The sequence below is a fragment of the Glycine max genome, chromosome 18, assembly GCF_000004515.6.
Source record: "Glycine max cultivar Williams 82 chromosome 18, Glycine_max_v4.0, whole genome shotgun sequence".
NCBI lineage: Eukaryota > Viridiplantae > Streptophyta > Magnoliopsida > Fabales > Fabaceae > Glycine > Glycine max.
The window spans coordinates 37,127,937-37,151,982 of NC_038254.2; the positions used below are offsets into that span (position 1 = coordinate 37,127,937).

At 33.7% G+C, this 24,046-nt stretch overlaps 1 pseudogene; it reads left to right on the forward strand.

Annotated features, from left to right (window-relative positions):
• The first annotated feature begins 3,127 nt into the window (after nt 1-3,127).
• On the forward strand, nt 3,128-14,303 carry LOC121173947 (uncharacterized; annotated as a pseudogene).
• The last annotated feature ends 9,743 nt before the right edge of the window (nt 14,304-24,046 follow it).

Consider the following 24,046-nt stretch of genomic DNA (forward strand, 5'->3'; position numbering starts at 1 on the left):
TCAGCTTCTCTATGAACTTATGGCTTACTCCTTATAAGGATCTCACTCAAAAACTAAAACTTGCTTGAGTCATCTCCAGCAAGCATAAAGGTTAATCCAATGAGTCCTAAAATAACCTTTTGGTTCGACTACTAGTTAAGAGCATTTCATCTTAATCTTAGGTTTCCTCTCATCTCAAAATAACTTCTGCCCAAGAAGAATTTGTAGTTATCTTTCACCTAGACGTAGCATACTCTAAGGGTCATCTTCATCTAACTAAAATGCACAACAAAACTCTTAGCTCGGAACATGATGCCCAAGGGTCTATAACAACCTTATAATGCACATCATAGTTCAACTTAACTGAAAACATACTAAACACTAATCATCAAAACCACAACAAGAAGTGCCATAGCACCAAGCCTTAATGAGTTCAAACAAATGCAAAAGTAAAATAAATCCGCAAAGTTACTCACCCATGGTACACCTTCATGAATCTGCCTCCCTTCCTAATATCCTGTATGCACCACCGAAGACATAGACCCACCTCTATGCTTAACACAATGTTGACCTCTCGTTCCCCTTTTTCAAAGTTTCAAAACGCTTCCCACTATCCTCGAACTCAGAAGTACAAATTTAATCTTTTTAGGCTAAATTAACATTAATTGTTTTTCCATGTAGAACCACTAACCATCTTTCATCACAAGGATCTTGAAAATAAAATACCTGTTTAGCTTGTTTTGAGACGGAGGGAGTAATCTATTATTAGTTAGCTTTAATTAAAACAATTAAGGTTAATTAAATTCTAGTTAACTAATTAATAATTAGAAACATTAATTATATTAGGTCTTTGTCTATTTAAATTATTTATATTAGGCCTACACTAATTAATTAGATAATTTGGTGTTCAAAGCTCTAATTTCTATGGTTTTGACTAAACTTGTTTCTTTTTACAAAATTGTCATAAATTGGTCGACTTACAACTCCTTACTTTGGCTTTGGTTGATTGTTTTTGACATTTGGAGGGCTAAGCCTAAATCAAATCACTCTTAAGACCTTTACTTCAATTTCTAATTTATGAAACCTACTACCAAATCGACTCATCATCCAAAATTAAATAGTACATAGTATTGGAAGATCTTTTATCTATACCAAATAAAACATTAGTTCTGATGGAATTCAAAATTTCTTTACCTTCAATATTTTATCTATGAAACCTTTACTTAAAACTAAAAAAGATAACATAGATTTGGCCAACTTTTTTTACCCTTCACATACGCACACACAAAAAAAAAAATGTTGTCCCTTTTATTGAATTTGTACCTATATATCTGGCTCAATCCTGTAGCTTCCTCCTTGAGAAGGAAGGTTGGATTCATGCTACTTTTTTATGAAACCCAACCCTAAACAACTTGGTCTCAAACAAGTTGATTTTGATTAAGTGAATTGGTTCTGAACATCTAAATTTGTTTTAAACTTTTTAAAACTGAGGTTTTAAATAAACACAAAATACAAATTATGAAAAATCACCTTGAAGCTAGTCACTTAGCTGGCGTATCATGAAAGTGTTATGGTGATATTGCTTAACAATTAAGTACTTAATCTCAATAAGTCAACAATGACATTCGAAGAAATTGAAATACGTTATGGAGGGGATGTCCTATAGTCAATGTGTGGAGGGCAATAGAAAGAATTGGAAACCTTAATCTGATGCTAAGTGTAGAGAGTGAGAGAGAGAATGGGAACTTAGTATCTCATGAAAGACTTTGAAGTCTGAACAAGTTAGTGAATGTGTTATCACTAATATTGGAACTTTTAAATATAAAAAATATGTAAGCATATAAACAACAATAGTAATTTTAAAGACATGTCACATCAATGGGTCTATGGGTTTGGTTCATGGGTTTAAAGTTTAACACCCATGACCCAACCCATACTTGAATGAGTTTGAACAAGTTGGAGTTGACCTCTAGGCAAGTGTACGTATACAAATAATTAAAAATGTATGTAGAGTATCGTTACCACAACAACTTGTCTCAATGCCTAGAACTTTCCATTTATCCACTATTTAAATGAACAAAATTTCATTTAATTGATTTGAAATTAAAACTTGATTTTTTATCGACTAGAATAAATAATCTCTAAAAATAAAAAAAAGTTATAATTTTCATTAAATATGATTCAAATAGAGTTTGAGAACATTTATATTATTTAATCCATTATGACTCATGAAATACCCAAAACATCAATCTCATGTAATAAAAGAGGTGTTCTATCCCAATTTCATAGTTCTTGGTTAAGGAGACATAATTTCTTCTTGACCCCAATTTCTTGGAAAAACTATTCTGAATTTTACAACTTACCACATATCCATAGAAAGATAAATCATAAAATCTTGATACATATAAAGCAAGCCTCTTATAAAATTAATATAAAAACAAATCCCTAGGTCATAACACATCAACCATCCAATTTCAATTCCAAATAAAATCATGACTTTCCAATCACAGTCTATTCTCACATCATTCAAATGGTTGGACTGGGCACAAAATACATTAAGAGTAAAAAAGTACACAATAAAATAGGATAGAACTTATCAGTTGATGATGTTTTTCAGTCGACAATGGTCAAGGCTATTTTTGGTCGATGCCAAGGCCATTTTTTGGCTGACATATGCTAGGTTTTTTGGTCGACATCAAGCTAGGGTTTTTGCCAAAGCCATTTTATGGATATTTTTTTGTTCAAATAGGCTAGGTTTTCGGTCAATGTTAGTCATTGCTATTTTTATGCTGACATCAGCTAAGTTTTGTTTTCTGTTGATGGCAGCTGAGGGTTTGTTCAACCGACGTAGGCCAAGCTTTTTCTCATCAACATTAGTAGGTGCTACTTTTTAACTGACGTCAAGCAAAAAAAATATCACAAGCCTATGTCGTCCAAAAAAGTCCAAGCCGACGTTTGCCAAAAAATTGCCCCAACCCAATTATGTGTGTTTAAGTTGTATTAGCAGTGTTATTTGTTATATTTTGTGAAAACTGGGAATTTCATTCTGTAATTGTCTATTTGTGTACTGGGCTTGTTTTATTGCAGAAGCAAAGGAGACACTCTCTTGTTTTGTAATGGCCTTTTCTCTCACTCTGGTGTCTTACAGATGAAAATGTATGTTTCTACCATTTTTGTTTGTTTTCAAAATTAATACACTAATTTCAATTGAACTTTCTCTTTTATATTGGGATATGATTGATGTTTAATAGCTTTGTCATAGCTTAGAGGGCAATGCTAGTGCACTCACAAATTTTGAGGTCCTTGATTTCTTACGAGCTAAAGGAGCTTCAAAGGATCCAACAAGAGTTATTGCCAAAGTAGCACAGTCTGAATACAAGGTTAGATTTGATTTTTCTAATAAATGGGAATACTTGTAAGTTTTATTGGTAGATGAATGTTCTGTACATCTAGCAGGTTTATGATTATTTGGTTGACACTGCTGCCTCTGTTCAAACAAGAGAGAGCATCAATGAGTTCTTAACAAGTGTTAAATAGTACGACCTGGCAAAAGCTGAGGCTCTGAACATATTAAACATTGGGCCAGCTGCTGATTTTGAACTATACCCAGTAAGTATCAATATTTTGATTTTCCAATTTATGTTACACCTAAGCATTTAGTTAGAAGTTTTTAGCTCTGCAATTTTTTAGCTATGACCACATTGTGAACAAATTATTTAAATAAATACATATGATCAGTATGTCTATCAAATTGATATAATGTATCAAATTTTAAAATTCAAAATTCAAATTTAAATTGAGATAGACAAAATTTAAACAATTGGGAGAAATAAAAAAACTTAAAAATAAATTAATGTGACATACTTGATACAGGAGAAGTTATGTAGCTTATCATGAAAGAGAGTGAGTAGTTCCTAATATTCTCTTGTTCAAGAGTGAATACTTTTATAAGGGTGAATTTATGAATCAAAATATAACATGTTGGTCCCGAGTAAAATTTTAAAGTGAAGCTTCATCATCTTTGCATTCCAACATTGAAACGGTTGGGCTGGCCCATGCATTCCATCTTTAATAGATGTACATGTCTGATATTATAAAGTTGGAAAGCCTACACTACCCCTCTAAATCTACCCCAAAGTAACTCTTTAATAAAAATATTTATTTTTTATTTTAATATCATTTGTTAATTAATAGTATTACAAATAGTTGCATTGTTTCATTGAACTTGATTTACATCATGGAGGAGGATAAAAGCAATGGATATATAAATTTAACCTACACTTCTTTTTAAGTTGTCAATTAATTAAAAATCCCTTTTTATATAGCTTTTAAAATATTTATTATTTCCTATTAAAAATATCTATTATTAAAATTAAAAAATTAATATTTATCATAATTTATGATTTAATAATAATAATAAAATATACTCCCAATATATATACTGATGCAATCCTACCCCGCAAGGGCATTGGGTAGAAAACTCCAAGTAGATTGGGCTAGAAATCCAAGGGAAGGCCCTAGGGTTCTCATGAGCCTTAGGGTAGATTTCGAGCCCATGGGCTAAGTATGAACCCGCTTATCTTTGTAAATATTAGAATAGGTATTTCCTTCGTAGGCCTTGTATTTGGGCCATTCTAGTAGTATAGGGTTTTAGCCTTGTATTTCGGGGCATTTTGAGTAGTCTTTGTAGTAAGGACTTTTTTTTGTATTTTCATGTTTTTTGTCATAGGGGTGAGCTTAGCTATTATAGGGGGTGTGTAGCTAAGCTCTGGCTTCTCATCTCAAGGAGGTGAGCTTAGCTATTAGAGAGGTATGTGTAGCTAAGCTCAAGCATCTTTAGGAATCTTCTTAAGGAAGCTTCTCAAGGAGGTGAGCTTAGTTATGAGAGGGGTGTGTGTAGCTAAGCTCTAGCTTCTCAAGGAAGTTTTCTCAAAGAAGCTTCTCAAGGAAGTTTTCTCAAGAAAGTTTCTCAAGGAAGTTACCTAGTCTATAAATAGAAGCATGTGTAACACTTGTTGTAACTTTGATGAATGAGAGTCTTGTGAGACATACTTCAAAGTTCCACTTCTCTCCCTCTTTAATCCTTCAATTTCGTGCTCCCCCCTCTCTCTTTCTCTTCCTCTTTCTTTTCCTCCATTGAAGCATCCTTCCAAGCTTCTTATCCAAGGCTCATCTTGGTGGTGAAGCTCCTTCTTCCATGGCTTACTCCCTAGTGGATGGCGCCTCCTCTCACCTCTTCTCCTTTGTCTTCTGCTGGATCTCCATGGTGGAAAATCACCATTAAAGGACCTCATTGAAGCTCAAAGATCCAGCCTCCATAGAAGCCCCACAAGCAAGCTTCCATCAAGTGGTATCAGAGCACAAGAGCTTCAAGTAGGTGCTCCTTAAACCTCCATTAATTTTTTTGCTTTACCTTCTCTTCCATTGTTGTTTCTTCATTTTTTTCTCCATGTATCTCCTCACATGTCTTGTGATAAATGTTTTAAACATGATTCTTTAGAGTTTCCACCGATTAAACTTGCTATAGAAGCTAGATTTGATTTTCTATGCTTCAAATTTCTTGTTCGCGTTCTTGAACCATGAATTGTGTTGAGTTTGAGTTCCTTTGAGTTTTGTCTTGTTATTTTTTGTGGCTGAAACCTAAACCATAAAATTCTTACAAAAATATTAAAGTAGAAGAAAACCTCAAAAATCTAGAGTGACTTGTTCACCTATTGTAGTTTTGTCATAGAAGTCATGTCTAGTCATGAAACTTGTCACATAAGATTTCTTATGTTGTGCTGAATTTTATTTTCTTGTTTCTTTGTCTAACTGATTTGTTCATGAGTGTATGAAATTATTTTAACCTATTATTTGATTTGAGTCAAATCTTTCATGTTAATTAGTCCTTAACATGTTCATGCAAAATTCTTAGAGAGTCTTTGATTGTGAACCTTTTCTTGAACTTTTAGGTTTCCTTATGATTGTGTCTATTGTGAATTTGAGTTTTGGTGATTGAATTGCTGGCTGAAATGTTGATCCTAAGTGAATATTGAACTCCTAAAACTGTGTTAAACAATCCTAGTGAGTTCAACATACATAGGAAGGTTGAAAGTAAGCCCAAGGCAATCAATATATCATGCTTAAAAAAAATCGCTGGTGCTGGCAGCTTGGACATACAAACTTGTAAAAATTACTGAGAATTGGTTACTTCGAATTTTGAGCTGAAATTTTTACTGAATTTGCTAAACATATGGAAAAAAAGTTATAAAAAAGAAACAAGTGATTTGGATAAAAGGAAAAAAATACGAAAAATCACATAAGTTGGCAGGAAAATCAGTATCCAAGAAAAAAAATGAAAGAGAAGTGTGCTTGTTGTTTTGGCTCAAAATTTATTCTATAATTGGTGCCTATGTTATACCAATCTTAGTTCCAAAATTTCAATTGAAAATTAGTGTGAAGACAAGTGCCAAAGCTAAAGGTTTTTTGAGTTTTTTATTTTTAGTTTTTTTTACTCTACTCTAGAGCCATTCTAAGTTTCTCTTTGAGTCCTAGCTTGCTTCTATGTCCTTTTCATTGCTTTAATTGTTGAATAATCCTTGAAAAATTGTCTTGTTAAAAATCCATTGGTTTAGCTTTCATTTCATTTTTTTTTTGTCTTTGGTTATTGCTTGTCTCTTTGTTTCCTTGTTTGTGGGTTGCCATATAGGGAATTGGAAGGAGGATTGGTGCCATCCCTTGAAGAATTTGAGTCAAGAAGAAAGGTGCCAACCACCTTAAGAGCTATTGGACTAAGAAGCACTCCAAATTGAGTGAATCACCAAAGAGAGAACAGCCACCAAAATTGAGGACCGTTTTGTAATTTTGTAATTTGCAATTTACTTACTTTCATTGCTTTCAAGTTTTGTAACAAAAAGGCCTTTCATTGGAAGTGTGTTGGGAGCCTCCAATAGGTTACCAAACTTCCATTTGTGTGTAATAATTTTAGGCAATTTTTCCTTAGGATAGTGAGTGTTTTGTTGGGAACCTTGAATGTGGTCATCCAAACACTCTTAGGATTCGCCTAGTTTACATTTCTTGCTTACTTTCATAGCTTATATCCTTTACCTTCCATTGTCAAACCACCTAGATAGCTTTCCTTTTACCAATTAGTTTTTTTTTTACCTTATCTTTCACACCTCTTTTAGTGTTTATTTTGGCTAGTTTCAACCATAGTTTCTTTTACCTTTTTGTTTTCAAACCTCCAACAAGAAAGAACCACAACTTAGGAACCAACATGAGTCATCATTCATCTAGTGTTAATGACGAGGGTACTAGTCATAAAGACCCTTTATCTAGAATCTTAGATGAGTTGAGTTCCCTTAAGCTATGGAAAGAAAAACAAGAGAGAAAAGAAAAAGGAAAAAAATAAGAGTGGAAGAAATAAGTCAAGATGAAAGAAAGAAAATAAGAGAAGAAGAAAGAAGAAAAATAATAAAAGAAATGAAAAGAGAAAAACATGCCTCCTATAGTAGTCATAACTCTTGTAAGAGCCTAAGTGAAGAACTTCGTGACTATTATGAAGGAAGGCATAGGTCACATCTTAGACCTCACTCCCATAGGAGGGAAAATGAAAGAAAGTCTCAAGAGGTTAACATTAAACTCTCATACTTCCATGGGAAGGACAATGTAGAGGCTAATTTAGATTGGGAAATAAGGGTAGAGCAACAACTTAAAAGGAAGTCTACTTCAAAATCTTATGGCTCTCACTCTTATCCAAAGAAAGACCAAGGTCAAGGAATCTTAGGGGTGAGACCTTCTAAGCCCAAAGATGATAAAGGGAAGACAATAGAAAAGCAACCCCTTAAGGCTAGTATGCAAGAGAAGACTAGCTCCATGAAGTGCTTTAAATGTCTTGGAAGAGGACACATTACTTCTCAATGCCCCACCAAGAAAACCATGATTATGAGGGGCCAAGACATTTATAGTAGCCAAGATGAGACTACTACTTCACCTTCCTCTAGTAAAAGTGAAGAAGCAAAAGGGGAAGAATCTAGTGAAGAGATCTACCCCCAAGAAGAAGGACAACCTTTAATGGTTAAGGAGGAGTGTAAGGAGGTAAATGTCTCCTCCAAGAGGTTAGCTAAGAAGGAAAGACATTTTGAAATAAAGACAAATATTAAAGAAATTTCCCTTCTTAGACAACCTCCACATTTTCTCTTTTGTAAAAAGGCACTTGCTAGCATTGCCACACCTCTTGGGCTTGAGTTTATTCCTCAAGTAAAGAAGTTGTTGGATGAGGGTTTGGTTCGCAAAAGCTTAAATCCTTGTGCTTTGTTGGTGCCCAAAATAGGTATTAATAGGCACCAAGTCCCTAAAATAGGTGGTATGATGAATGTTTTGAGTGGTGCAACACTCTTTTGTAAAATCACTCATGCACCCAACATCTTCATGATTTGTGTACATAGGGACCCATTAGGTAGGTTTGTTCTTATTTTTAGTTTCAATACAAACTTAGGTACTCATATGGGACACCTTAGGTTTGTCATACTTTTTGGTAGGAATAATCAATATGAAAATAAAGAAAAAGGTATGTTTTATTGCGTTACTTTTCTTAATTTTTCAAATAGTGATCAAGGGGTTCCCATGAACCCTAAGAGAATATAGGTCATTCCTGAGTGGCCCACTCCACCAAGTATAAGAAAAATTTGGGGCTTCCATGACTTAACAAACTTTTACAAAAGGTTTGTCCCATATTTTTCTATACTTGTAGCACCACTCATTGAGTTGGTGAGAAACCATGTTCTTTCATGGGAAGATGCCCAGGAAATTGGTTTTCAGACCTTACCTTACTTCAACATACGAAACACCACTAATACATATGTTTTTGTTCTTTTTACAGGTGTTGAGGGAAGAAGCCCAGAGTATGAAGAACCTCGAGATTTGAGGTCAAATCCTTTCCAAGGTGGAGGGAATGATGCAATCCTACCCCGCAAGGGCATTGGGTAGAAAACTCCAAGTAGATTGGGCTAGAGATCCAAGGGAAGGCCCTAGGGTTCTCATGAGCCTTACGGTAGATTTCGAGCCCATGGGCTAAGTATGAGCCCGCTTATCTTTGTAAATATTAGAATAAGTATTTCCTTCGTAGGCCTTGTATTTTGGCCATTCTAGTAGTATAGGGTTTTAGCCTTGTATTTCGGGGCATTTTGAGTAGTCTTTGTAGTAAGGACTTTTTTTTTGTATTTTCATATTTTTTGTCATAGGGCTGAGCTTAGCTATTATAGGGAGTGTGTAGCTAAGCTCTAGCTTCTCATCTCAAGGAGGTGAGCTTAGCTATTAGAGAGATATGTGTAGCTAAGCTCAAGCATCTTTAGGAATCTTCTTAAGGAAGCTTCTCAAGGAGGTGAGCTGAGTTATGAGAGGGGTGTGTGTAGCTAAGCTCTAGCTTTTCAAGGAAGTTTTCTCAAAGAAGCTTCTCAAGGAAGTTTTCTCAAAGAAGCTTCTCAAGGAAGTTTTCTCAAGAAAGCTTCTCAAGGAAGCTACCTAGTCTATAAATAGAAGCATGTGTAACACTTGTTGTAACTTTGATGAATGAGAGTCTTGTGAGACATATTCAAAGTTCCACTTCTCTCCCTCTTTTATTCCTTCAATTTCGTGCTCCCCCCTCTCTCTTTCTCTTCCTCTTTCTTTTCCTCCATTGAAGCATCCTTCCAAGCTTCTTATCCAAGGCTCATCTTGGTGGTGAAGCTCCTTCTTCCATGGCTTACTCCCTAGTGGATGGCGCCTCCTCTCACCTCTTCTCCTTTGTCTTCTGCTGCATCTCCATGGTGGAAAATCACCATTAAAGGACCTCATTGAAGCTCAAAGATCCAACCTCCATAGAAGCCCCACAAGCAAGCTTCCATCATATACATATTATTTTCTATTACTTTTTTTAATGAAAAGCTATATAAAAAGGCATAGATATTGTATTAGTTGGTACTTAGTATTTATATTGTTGTCTCACTTGACCAAATTTTATATATTGTTCACCAAACAAGTAAAGTAAATTATATCTTCCCATGCTATTGTTGGTTTGTATTCAATGTTCTATTTGTTCCAACATATCACAAGTATAAAGTAAACTATATTGCTTAAAGGTTTTTGTGGCAAGTCACTTGCTTCTTTCCCTCGAGGTGAGTTTATTTTTGTTCCTGCATATCACAATCCTCAGCATTTTGGAAACTATTTGTTCCAAGTGATCCCATATTGGATCATTTCCTCCCTGCCCTTCAAGATGATGATAATTCATAATATGAGGATTTTTACATTGACGTTGTCTATGTTCTTTTTCTTTTTGCTCCCCATGATTGTAAGTATCCCGTCACTATTGACATTGTTATTTTGTAAATTGGACTGGATGTTTCTACTCTACAGCAGTTGGAGGATTGAGATGCTATGAGAATCCAAAGAATAAGATTACTGCAGTACCTGCCAAGGAAGAGCAAATCTGGGGTGCATTCTTCAAGGTAACAAGATGACATGAGTTTAAATATAATTACCGGTGCTGCTCTCAGTTCTCTTTGCAGAATATTCTTTTCATCTGTTTAGAACAGAGAATCAGTGATCAGTCCCAATAGTAATATAAGGTTAATGTCAGTTGAGACTGCATCAGGTACAAAGGGAAAATGTGAGGTCAAAGACAATAGAATAGGAGTTCACAAAAAGCCAACACATACAGCTAAATTTCACTAAACGGAAAATGTAGTGTCCAAAATGAATGGGTTAGACTAATTTAAACTTAAATCTTCATATCACTTTTGAAGGTAATCTTAGAGCTTAAGAAGTTAGAGTTGAATATCCATTACGTAACTAGGATTGCCAGTTGCAACTAAATTTCACCGAGGTAATAACATTGTAAGTTCCTAAGAGCAAAATTATAATCTAAGAAAGTTCGGTTAGGCTCTCAAGTGGTTGCAAGTCTTGTTTAGGTGGTCTTTTGGGCCTTGGTTAACAAGAAAATCGAGTGTTAGGTACAAAAATTGGAAAGCTCCACTACACATAATAGTGGTATTATTTATTTGAATATTTGTTTCTGCATTCATGGTTAGTTTGCTTATTTTGACCGTGTGACTCTCCCCATTTATGAACTTTGAGACTTATATCTTATGATATATTTTGTCTATTAGATGCGATGAACTATCAGGTGGAAGGGTCAGCAGTCCTTGTAGGCACAGAGTGAAAGATCCATTTTCAAATAGAGTACTGTGTGATGGATTAATGGAGTAATGTGTTTATGTGCTTGTGACGGTAAGGCTTACATGCGAGGCCATGTAAATACTTTTAATGATAACTATGAGAAGAGTGCGACTGGTAGTGAAGTTTATTATGGTGTTCATTAGCTAGGATTTTCTCTGTTTCTCTTGTACAGTTGTGCTTTCTAATGTAGTAAAAGATATGCTTCTGGCTTGAGATTCTCTAATATTGACTCTATGCAAAGTGTGTCCGTATATGATGATTGGTAAGCTTCCAGCTAGTAATAATTTAAGGAAAAATAGTACTTGGACACTCATGTTATAGCAAGGCAAGGTTGAGGAGGGCAGATTCCAATGCCAAGGTGCATCCCTAGTTACCAAACAGGTCATAGCCTTTCTAGTTAGGCTCTCAAATTGGCACCCTAGAATTGTCTTCTTATTAGAGGTGTTCATGTTAAACATATTTACCTACAGTTGAAGAAGATAGGTACATATTAAAGACATTTACCTAAAGTTAGGAGATGTAAGTAAAAGTTAATGACTTTTACATACACACTATACATAGTAGTTAAAACCTATAGTGACAGACAATTAGTCGTCATTATACGCCTCCTCAAAGTTGACGGAAGAAACGTCCGTAGGACAAAGTCTATCATACATTTACCTACTGATTGTTTTATTTATAGTGATAGTTTTTGTCCGTAGGTATAGGTCATTTTTCTTGTAGTAAGGCAAAATAACAAATAACAAATGTGAAACCAAGGCATTAATGTACCGAAGGCATTAAAAATTACAAGATCGTGTCATATTTTATTTTTAGGCATTATAAGAATAATTTTTTCAATAGTGACCAAATTTTGCTATCTTTATAATTTCTTAGTCACTGTCTCCAGTCTATTGATTCTCTATTCAAGATCCATTAACCCCTCAATAAATTGCCTTGATTCATTTTTCCCATTTCCATCTCCATAGTCTTCCTCCAAAGCCTCCGTCTCTTGGGTCAACAGTGTCTTGAGAAGTATTTCCCAATTGAACAGTTTTCAAAGGAGAAAATTCAGGTGCAACATCAGCATCATTACCATTTGTATTTGCTTTTGATACATGAGGTCCATGATGGCAGAGTAGCTTTAGAATGCTTTTTTGCCAAGTAATATTGTTTGCAATTTTTAAAGTAGTTTTGGGTATGCAGTTATTTTTCAATGCAATAGCTTTGGTGTCAGAGAATGCAATCACACAATCTGAAACTTCTTGATGCATTCCAAATTGCATAGCCACTCTCTATGTGGTAGGTACTTTTTTATAATACATTGTTGCAAACAAGCATCGAAATACTCATGCATATAACAACCAAAACTATTTTCATTTATCCAAATTACTCTCACATGGTAACCAAGTTTCCTTTTTTGGATTAAAAGACCTAAACTTACCAACAATTTGAACATGATTAAGGATGCCAAGGAAAATTTCCCCTAGTAGAGTCCAGGGAAAATCTCACACAGTCAATTTTCAATTGATTAAGCTTGTTCCACCTCAATAGCATATGTTCTTCATTGGTAATCAGCCTAGGCTATGGTTGCTAATTTGTTAATCTCTCCCACACCCAAGTTTGGATCAAGAAGTAAAAGGGTGACCAAAGAGTTAACTACAATTCCAATTCTTCATTACCAGTCAAATAAACTATTGTTTTCTTCGATAGACCAAAATCATTTTATATGTTGGATAAAACTGTTGGTCACAAAGCTGATTCTCACCAGCAAGATGAACAACAATAAAGAAAACAAACTTTCTCACCAAGCCACTAGGAGAGAAGCCAATCATTGCCAAGCAAGTTACAAGGGATGTTTCATGCTCAATTTCACTCCCACTATTGACAAAAATCCATCCATGCTAATGTTTATATAAACCTCACTCTTTTTACTCCTTGGAGATTGTTGTTGTCCCTACTCTTTTTACTCCTTGGAGATTGCTGTTGTCCTGTTCTATGTATCAATTTCTTCTCCACTTTCATCATTTCCTAGCTTTGAAATGGGGTCAAGACAGGATCACCAACAGTTGCAAAACCCTCCAACACCATCACATCCTCCAAGGTGACATTTTTCTCACCCTAGGAGCACAAAAAGGTATTTGTCTAAGGACACAACTTCTCAACAACCCAAAACACATGTTTTCAACCCAAGTGCTTCATAGTAAAAAATGAAAACATGTTTTTTGGGGTTGTTGAGAAGTGGTGTCCTGAGACAAATACCTTTTTGGTACCCTAAGGTAAGAAAAAAAAACACCTTGGAGGATGTGATGGTGTTGGAGAATTTTCCAATAGTTCATGATCCCGTCTTCACCCCATTTCAAAGCCATGAAATGATAAATGTGGAGAAGAAATTGATACATACAATAGGAAAACAAACTACAAGGCCTAAAAAGGATGGGGTTTATACATTAGCAAGGGTTGATATTCATCGATAATGGGAATGAAATGGAGCATGAAACATTCTATGCAACTTGGTTGGCAGAGATTGATTTCTCTCCCAATGGCTTAGTGAGCAAGTTTGTTTTCCTTGATGTAGATAATCAGCTTTGCGACCAATATTTTAAGCCAACATAAAAATAGTTTTTTTTTTTTGCTATATGCATGAGAGTTTCAATGCTAGTTGTCACACAAATGTATTACGCAAAAGTACCTATCACATAAAGAGTGGCAATGCAATTTAGAATGCATCAAGAAGTTTTAGATTGTGTGGCTACATTCTTTGGAACCAAAGGCATTGCATGGAAAAATTACTACATACCCATATCTAACGGGAATTTCTATTTTCTTGCTTGGATTTTTTGAGGGAGATGTCACCACGCGTTATGCAGGATGGTGGAAGCAGTCAATACTGTATCATCATCGTGATTTTGCAAAGAATATTACTTGGTGAAAGAGCAGTCTACGCAATGATGCTGGTGTTTCCACCTGAATTTTCTCCTTTGAAATCTATTTTATTTGGAAATCCTTCCCAAGACACCGTTGAACCATTGATGGAGGCTTTGGAGGAAGATTATAAAGATGGAAATGAGATAAATGAATCAAGGCAGTTTATTGGAGGAGTATTGGATCTTGAAAAGAGAATCAATAGACTAGATACATTGGCTTAGAAATTAAATATAACAAAATTTTGTCATTGTTGAACAAATTATTAGCTTATAAACCAAATCTTTACCATTTGTTAATATGTTTTACTTATTTCTGATACTAGCATAATTAAATGACATGAATGTTCACAAAATCAAACTACAATATGATCTTGTAGGATTTAGTAATATGTTTGTTTGTGTATGAAAGGTATGTATTTTTATAATATCTTACGACATCAACCTATGCTTCGACATGGTATGCGTGCACACATGCACGAGCAAAATTTATCTATTATGTTAGTTGAAATTGGAGGTGATGACTCAACAAAAGTTAAGGAAAACCAAAGAAAACAACTAGCGATGATAGTTTCCTTATTTCTCTATGTGCATAAGGGAAGAAAGGAAGGGACACGGTTACAAAGAATCCGGTGATTTTCTGCTTTCAAGGCCCTTGGTAAGAGTCATATGTCATGACTCTTGGTGAAGAGTCACATCTCATGTTTGTTGTGCATCTATTCATACTTTCACTTCATATGAGTAAACACAAAATCTCATGAAAGGATACAATCTTTAAATAATTTTGAAAATTTCACATAATCACCCACGATTTTAAAAATATATATGAACCAAATGGTTTTAGATTAAACATACTCAAGTTAGTGCACAAATCACGTTCATCAATTAATCATACAACTTAATGAACAAAATATCTCTCAACTTTTTTAACAAAACAACCAAATCCCATGATTCTGAAAATCACATGGTTTTAGATAAAAGTGAGTAATTGTTAAACAACTAAAACAACAACAAACATACAAATAGAGAATCAAGAAGATGAAAGTATAAAAAATTGTTGATAGTACAAACTAAATATCTCTCACCACAAGCAACCAATAAACAAACCAAAGATTTAGATTTAAGAATTATGTATCCTGAATTGGCTCACAAAATTCCAACTCAATCCAATATTTAATGAAGTCGTAAATGCATTTTTACTATGGCTGCACGTGAAACTACATGAATAACAAAATCCCACTTCCTACTCTTAGAGAACTTTTTCAATGTACCTTCCTCCATTACTCACACCATTTGTTGAACATATGTACCTTTGGTATCATTTTACTACCTCGGTTGTTCAAGAGAAATCGGTTTGATCTTTTAGATGTTTCAAACTTTTTAAAGTCATTCCATAAGGAAGGAACTTTGTCAATGATTCAAGATAGAATCATTAACTTTCATCTACATCTATATTGTGTTTGTTCGTAGATATTAAGCATACATTCAATTTATGCACTTGTTTCATAAAAGGCCTACTATCAATCATCCGATAATTATAAAAATAATTGACAAGAAATTTCTTATTTGTTCCCATCACGTAGTTTAAAAAAAAGTGTCAGACACGTACCTTTTAAGATGTGTCCCATTCAAATATAACCATCATACTTGTCTTCTAACGGGCTTTAGCAATGATCTCATCTTCCCTATTGGTTGGGATTGGGGTGTTGAAGACATACATACCTTTTTCAAGGTGTGATGATTGGAGACACCACTTCAAAAATAAAGAAATACCTGTTAAATTGAGTGTGATGATAATGCAAGAAAGAACAAAAACCAAGTTAAGAAAAGTGCAATTTTCCATGGTATGCATATAAAACACTAACCATTAGGCTCGACTCATCCCTAACAATATATGTAGATATTGGATGGAATATAGTGTACAAAGAATCTGGTGACTCCTTTATTTTTAGTGTACAAAGAATCTGGTGACTCATCCCTAACAATATATGTAGACGCCACTTCAAAAATAAAGAAATACCTGATAAATTGAGTGTGATGATATTGCAAGAAAGAACAAAAACCAAATTAAGAAAAGTGCAATTTTCCAAGGTATGCATATAAAACACTAACCATTAGGCTCGACTCATCCCTAACAATATATGTAGATATTGGATGGAATATAGTGTACAAAGTATCAGGTTTGAATGGAGGACATTTTAAGAATAACCTTACTTTCTACTTGAGATTAGCAAAATTAAATGATTTCAACTAACTTTCTTAATTTATGGGAAGTAATTATTTTTGCGTATATATGAGACCAGAGAGAGTATTAATCTTTGATGTATATATATATATATATATTCTATAATTCCTTCCAATTATGTGAATTTCAATATATTCTATAATTCCTTCCAATTATGTGAATTTCAATTGGAAACTGCAAAAGTTTATGTCATGGTGTTATGTTATTTTGTGTCTACATATTTCTAACCTAATAAATATAATATAGATATCGATATAAGTAATTAAATTCATTAAAAAGGACTAACCTAATTTATGTATAATGTGCAACCATATCTACTCATCATTCAAAAGTAAATAGCACAATATATGAAGATCTTTTATCCCTACCAAAAGCAACAAGGAATTTTTTATGCAACTCAAAATTAATTTTCTTTATAAATAAACTTTTACATTAAACTGAAAAAATTAAGTAGGAGAGAATGTCCATTAAAGAATCATTGGCAAAACAATGTACTATACATATTAATCTATGAATGTTTAACACTGTAGATTTGTCAACAAAAACGTACTTTACTAGTTAATAGACTTAATTGTACATTTGATGTCTTTACTTTATCGGTTTTCTTAGGAATGTTCATAAACTGATTTTATAATATAACTTTATTAATAAATCAAGCAAAAAACTGAAAATCAAATAAACCAAAAGTCGAACATATTAAAATTTAATAAACCCATCTGTTTTGAATAAAATCAGATTTTGGATTTCATTTTAAAATTCAATCTAATCCCCCCCAAACCAAATCTAAGAGCCCATACTCATGGAGGATAACCTCCCAAACCAAAATAGACATTAAAGAAAATAGAACCTCACAATACCTTGAGATATTTGAAGTCTTCTAGAGTTCAAGAAAATGCAAAACAAAATGGATTGATGAAAAACCCTTGTCTGCTAGAACTTCCTCCTTGAATTTGATGTCCAAGGGACAAGATTTGAGTTGTAAAGGTGAGAACGTGACCTAGGATGACCATGAAGTTAGAGAGAGAACACCAGGCAAGAGATAAAAGCTCTCTTATCTCTCCTAAAACTCTAGAAGTGGCTGCGCATGAATGAGGACCAAGGGAGAGTGTTTACATTTCTTGTATTGTAACCCTACATCTTGGGGTTTTGGGCCGGGCCCCATTGGCCCATTAGGTTTTTGGGTCCAAATTTGTTTCATTAGGATTAATTAAAGTTTCATTATTCATCTTGCAAGAGACTTTAATCTTCTATCTTTCATTATATTCTACTCCTTCCCATTCCATTATAATTGTAATGTAAGAGAAAAAAAATCAAAATAATTGTCATTTTAGCTTTTTAATGTAACATTAATCAATTTTTTACTTATATTCTTAAAATATTAATGGTAGACAAAAAAAATCAATAAATGAATTAATGATGACCTCTAGTTTCCTGATATATTAAAAAATTATTCTAGATTCCTATCGTTAGTTAAGTGATAACGTGTCTATTAGAAATTTTAAAATATAATTTCATGGGATTTGTGAAATCACCAATCTATATTTATAAACTAAATTACAATTTCTAATAGTTAAAACTCACCTAAATCAATTAAAGATGAGTTTTTTGAATCCTAGAACCTTGTTGTGTCTCACCTCAATGCTTTTAGAAAAAAGATCAAATATATTAATAATTGGATGGGCAATAGACACAAGAAGTGCCATAGCACCAAGCCTTAATGAGTTCAAACAAATGCAAAAGTAAAATAAATCCACAAAGTTACTCACCCATGGTACACCTTCATGAATCTGCCTCCCTTCCTAATATCCTGTATGCACCACCGAAGACATAGACCCACCTCTATGCTTAACACAATGTTGACCTCTCGTTCCCCTTTTTCAAAGTTTCAAAACGCTTCCCACTATCCTCGAACTCAGAAGTACAAATTTAATCTTTTTAGGCTAAATTAACGTTAATTGTTTTTCCATGTAGAACCACTAACCATCTTTCATCACAAGGATCTTGAAAATAAAATACCTGTTTAGCTTGTTTCGAGACGGAGGGAGTAATCTATTATTAGTTAGCTGTAATTAAGACAATTAAGGTTAATTAAATTCTAGTTAACTAATTAATAATTAGAAACATTAATTATATTAGGTCTTTGTCTATTTATATTATTTATATTAGGCCTACACTAATTAATTAGTTAATTTGGTGTTCAAAACTCTAATTTATAAGGTTTTGACTAAACTTGTATCTTTTTACAAAATTGTCATAAATTGGTCGACTTACAACTCCTTACTTTGACTTTGGTTGACTGTTTTTGACATTTGGAGGGCTAAGCCTAAATCAAATCACTCTTAAAACCTTTACTTCAATTTCTAATTTATGAAACCTACTACCAAATCGACTCATCATCCAAAATTAAATAGTAAATAGTATAAGAAGATCTTTTATCTATACCAAATAAAACATTAGTTATGATGGAATTCAAAATTTCTTTACCTTCAATTTTTTATCTATGAAACCTTTACTTAAAACTAAAAAAGATAACATAGATTTGGCCAAGTTTTTTTACCCTTCACATACGCACACACACAAAAAAAAATGTTGTCCCTTTTATTGAATTTGTACCTATATATCTGGCTCAATCCTGTAGCTTCCTCCTTTAGAAGGTAGGTTGGATTCATGTTACTTTTTTATGAAACCCAACCCTAAACAACTTGGTCACAAACAAGTTGATTTTGATTAAGTGAATTGGTTCTGAACATCTAAATTTGTTTTAAACTTTTTAAAACTGAGGTTTTAAATAAGCACAAACTACAAATTATGAAAAATCACCTTGAAGCTAGTCACTTAGCTGGCGCATCATGAAAGTGTTATGGTGATATTGCTTAACAATTAAGTACTTAATCTCAATAAGTCAACAATGACATTCGATGAAATCGAAATACGTGATGGAGGGGATGTCCTATAGTCAATGTGTGGAGGGCAATAGAAAGAATTGGAAACCTTAATCTGATGCTAAGTGTAGAGAGTGAGAGAGAGAATGGGAACTTAGTAACTCATGAAAGACTTTGAAGTCTGAACAAGTTAGTGAATGTGTTATCACCAGTATTTGAACTTTTAAATATAAAAAATATGTAAACATATAAACAACAATAGTAATTTTAAAGACATGTCACATCAATGGGTCTATGGGTTTGGTTCATGGGTTTGAATGAGTTTGAACAAGTTGGAGTTGACCACTAGGCAAGTGTTCCTATACAAATAGTTAAAAATCTATGTAGAGTATCATTACCACAAAAACATGTCTCAATGCCTAGAACTTTCAATTTATCCACTATTTAAATGAACAAAATTTCATTTGATTGATTTGAAATTAAAACTTGATTTTTTATCGACTAGATTAAACAATCTCTAAAAATAAAAAAGTTATATTTTTCATTAAATATGATTCAAATAGAGTTTGAGAAAATTTATATTATTTAAACCATTATGACTTATGAAATACCCAAAACATCAATCTCATATAATAAAAGTGGTGTTCTATCCCAATTTCATAGTTCATGGTTATGGAGACATCATTTCTTCTTGTCCCCAATTTCTTGGAAAAAATATTCTGAATTTTACAACTTACCACATATCCTTAGAAAGATAAATCATAAAATCTTGATACATATAAAGCAAGCCTCTTATAAAATTAATATATTAAAACAAATCCCTAGGTCATAACACATCAACCATCCAATTTCAATTCCAAATAAAATCATGACTTTCCAATCACAGTCTATTCTCACATCATTCAAATGGTTGGACTGGGCACAATAAACATTAAGAGTAAAAAAGTACACAATAAAATAGGATAGAACTTATCAGTTGATGATGTTTTTCGGTCGACAATGGTCAAGGCTATTTTTGGTCGATGCCAAGGCCATTTTTTTGCTGACATATGCTTGGTTTTTTGGTCGACATCAAGCTAGGGTTTTTGCCAAAGCCATTTTATGGATATTTTTTTGTTCAAATAGGCTAGGTTTTCGGTCAATGTTAGTCATTGTTATTTTTATGTTGACATCAGCTAAGTTTGTTTTCTGTTGATGGCAGCTGAGGGTTTGTTCAACTGACGTAGGCCAAGCTTTTTCTCATCAACATTAGTAGGTGCTACTTTTTAACCGACGTCAAGCAAAAAAATATCACCAGCCTATGTCGTCCAAGAAAGTCCAAGTCGGCGTTTGCCAAAAAATTGCCCCAACTGACATCCGATCAAAAATAGTCTCGATTGATGTCGATAAAAAAAATAATTGAAAATGACTTTCGAATCGTTCAAAAGTAAGTAAAACTTGGAAATTCCGCAGCACGGGATTAACTTAGGTCGAACTCAGAAATATGATTCAATATCATTCCTATGTTCATTCGCTTATAAATAGAAATGGGGAAATTTTTTTGAATAGTTGTATGCGACTATAAAGGAATGCGAAAGCACACAAAAACAGGGATGAAGAAAAAAAATAGAGCAACATTACAAGTGATGTTTAATAGCATCAATCCAATTTACCAAGTCACAAGATTGGCCTCCTAGAAGCCTTTTGACCATTAAAAGGTTCCTTTCTTCTTGGGAGTCAATTTCTTCACTAGATTCTTCCCCTTTTGCTTCTTCACTTTCACTAGAGGAAGGTGAAGTAGTAACCTCATCTTGGCTACTATAAATGTCTTGGCCCTTCATAATCATGGTTTTCTTTAGTTGCCAAACGGTCATGTAAAAGTTTCCATGAAAAAGTCAAGACTTTTTTCAGAGAGCTGCTCTTCCAGACAGACTTAAACACAATTTCATTTTAATCAACATTTATGAGATTCACACATCAATTGGATTGGATTGATTTTGAAGAGAAAATTGTTTCAATCCAATGTTTTGCTTATTGAGCCTTTTTTTGTTTCTCAACTTGTCTTCCAACCATTTATTCAAGAGACGAAAAACAAAAAGAAAAGACGCCTTTTGCTTCAATTTTTCCGAGGTGATCGACAACTTGGATTTCAATTTTTCCGACTATTTATTGGAGTAAATCGGCTAATAAATATACCTAGAAAAGTCAGATAGTAACAAAATCACAATTGAGACTATTAATTAGTAAAGTATATGTATATGGTTAAAAGATCTTCAGTGTTAATCATTGAATTACTAGTATGTGGCACACTCTTTTTCCTAGGATTCTTTAATTGCTCAAACCTCTGCCATGTCAAGGTGAAAGCTACAAATTTTAGCCAAATAGGTACAAATTCAATAAAAGAGACATCACTTTATATTTTGTGCCTAAAGGATAATAAATATAATAATTAAGAAAAATATCCTACTTTAATTTTTTTGAGTTTAAGGTAAAACGCTTAGAAGAAAAAAAAAACGAAGGAAATGTAATTTTTGATAACATAAGAAATAAATTTTTTAATTTGGTAGAAGAATAAAAAATCTTCTTATACTGGGTTCTTTACTTTTGGAAGATGAGTCAACTTGGTAGCATGTTATGCTTAAAGTATATTTGTCTTTTTTAATAAATACAGTTTTCCAATAAGACCCTAAACACAACCATAGGTTCCAAATAATGGCCTAAATTTGGTTAAAAATTATTGATCCATGTTTGAAACAATGTAATACATACTCAAACAAACACTTATCTATAGTGTCTCACCCGAATTTCAATATAAATAATAAATATTTAGTGAAAAAAGTGTTGCACACATTCCTTGAACCACCATAGGCACTACAAGAAAAATGCCTTATACCTACAAACACCTTTACCTACAAACATGAATTAGTGTAGGTAAACTTTAAAAATACTTTATTACCTACCATTGTTTAATGTAGGTTAAATTCAAAGACTTATACTTACAGTTTTTAGTATAGGTAAATCTTGGAAAAATATAAAAAAAATTTACCTATAACTATGTAGTGTAGGTAAAACCTTATAAAAACTTATCCCTACAGCTAAATTGTAGGTAAAATAAAAAAGATTTTTACTTACAAATGGATGGATAGTGTAGATAAATTAATGAAATTTTAAGATACTATTAGTATTTAATTTGAATTTGGTGTTTACTCTTATTTTAATTGCCACTGCCGGCTTCTGCACCCTCCTCTCCGCCTTCTGCTACACTGAGTTTGTCGTCGACATGCCCGTTGCCGACGGCGCCTTCAGCTACCTCCACGTCACCTTTGGTCTGTGCTTTCCAATGTCACCGTCGCCAGAGGCTTGATGACGTACCTAGGCACCACAATCGGAATCTCCTCCACCAAATGGCGCCTTACGGTGCCGTCTCTTCCCAAAGGCTTCAACGAAATAGACTTCGTTGCTGTCGCCGTCATTTTGCTCATGACTCTCGTCATCTGCTACAGGTGCTTTCCACAGTTCTTACAATGAAGCTTCATTCTCTATCTTGAGACTCTTGTGTTATTAATTACAGTATAAACCTTAGCGTTTTCTCATTCCTATCTTCTACAAATTCTCCTACAAGGCTAGAAATATTTCTAAGCCAATATATACCAGATTTTGATTTTGATTCTTTTAGCATGCAACTTTATATTAATGTTGCTGCATTGTAATGATCACATCTGCAACTTACTGAAATGCGGCGCAGCTTAGGCATTTGAATGCTTTTTGAATCACTGTATTTGGCGTATTTGGTTTGGCCGTTAGCCAATTCAATGCGTGGATATATATCGCACACCTACACAAACACACCTACACCGGAGATATATATCAGTTATGGCTTTGTGTTCAGTTTTTCTTAATCTTCATCTTCTGCGTTTTGTTTGTTTGACCATAGAAGCGTTAGGTGTGGCAGAGCCTTCAGTAGCTAGTTACCTTAGCCAGGAGATACTGGCAGAGCAAGAAGCTGATAGAGTGCATGGATTACCTGCGCAGCCTCCGGTGAAGTTCAAGAATATGGTGGTTATATCACTGTCAATGAAAATCAAGGCACAACACTGTTCTATGGTTTTTCGAGGCCACTCGCAAACCAGAACAAAAACCCGTTCTCTTATGGCTCAATGGAGGTACTTTTTTTTTAATAACCCAACTCTTCATGTATATATTTATATTGCAAACGTTTTTATTTAGTGTTCACTCTCATGACTAATACATGATAACTTAACGAATGGTAAGGGTAATTTCTAGTGAATTAAGCTTTTAAATCTTATAGGCTGGTTTAGTCTTTATCTTTTGATTTTAACATGTATTAAAAGGAATAGATAGAGATGAATTTCATGATAATTTATGGAAATGAATGGAAGATAGTAGTTATTTCACACTTAAATTATAGGGATGCTGATTGTAATCAAGCATTTAATTTTTCTTGATGTCAAGAATCACAAACCAGAAGGTTAGGAAGTGAGTGCAGTAGGAGTAAACATTGATAATCACATGAATGAAGGCAGTGGCTGGATTAACTCAGCCTAACAATGCAAAGCCTATTGTTGATTCCAGTTTTTCCAAGGCTAAACCAGAAGATTCTTTGGACTCACAATTCAAACCGCCACAAGCTTCACAACTAGTTTCTGCCATCACTATTTTATTCTTGTTTGGTTGCTCAAATTAAATGTATTGTTCTAATTTTTTAACATTGCTATTTTTCTTTGTAGGGGAAAACACACCCAACTCAATTTTTTTTGCTTTTGATGTCCACCCCAACCCAATTATGTGTGTTTAAGCTGTATTAGCAGTGTGATTTGTTATATTTTGTGAAAACTTGGAAT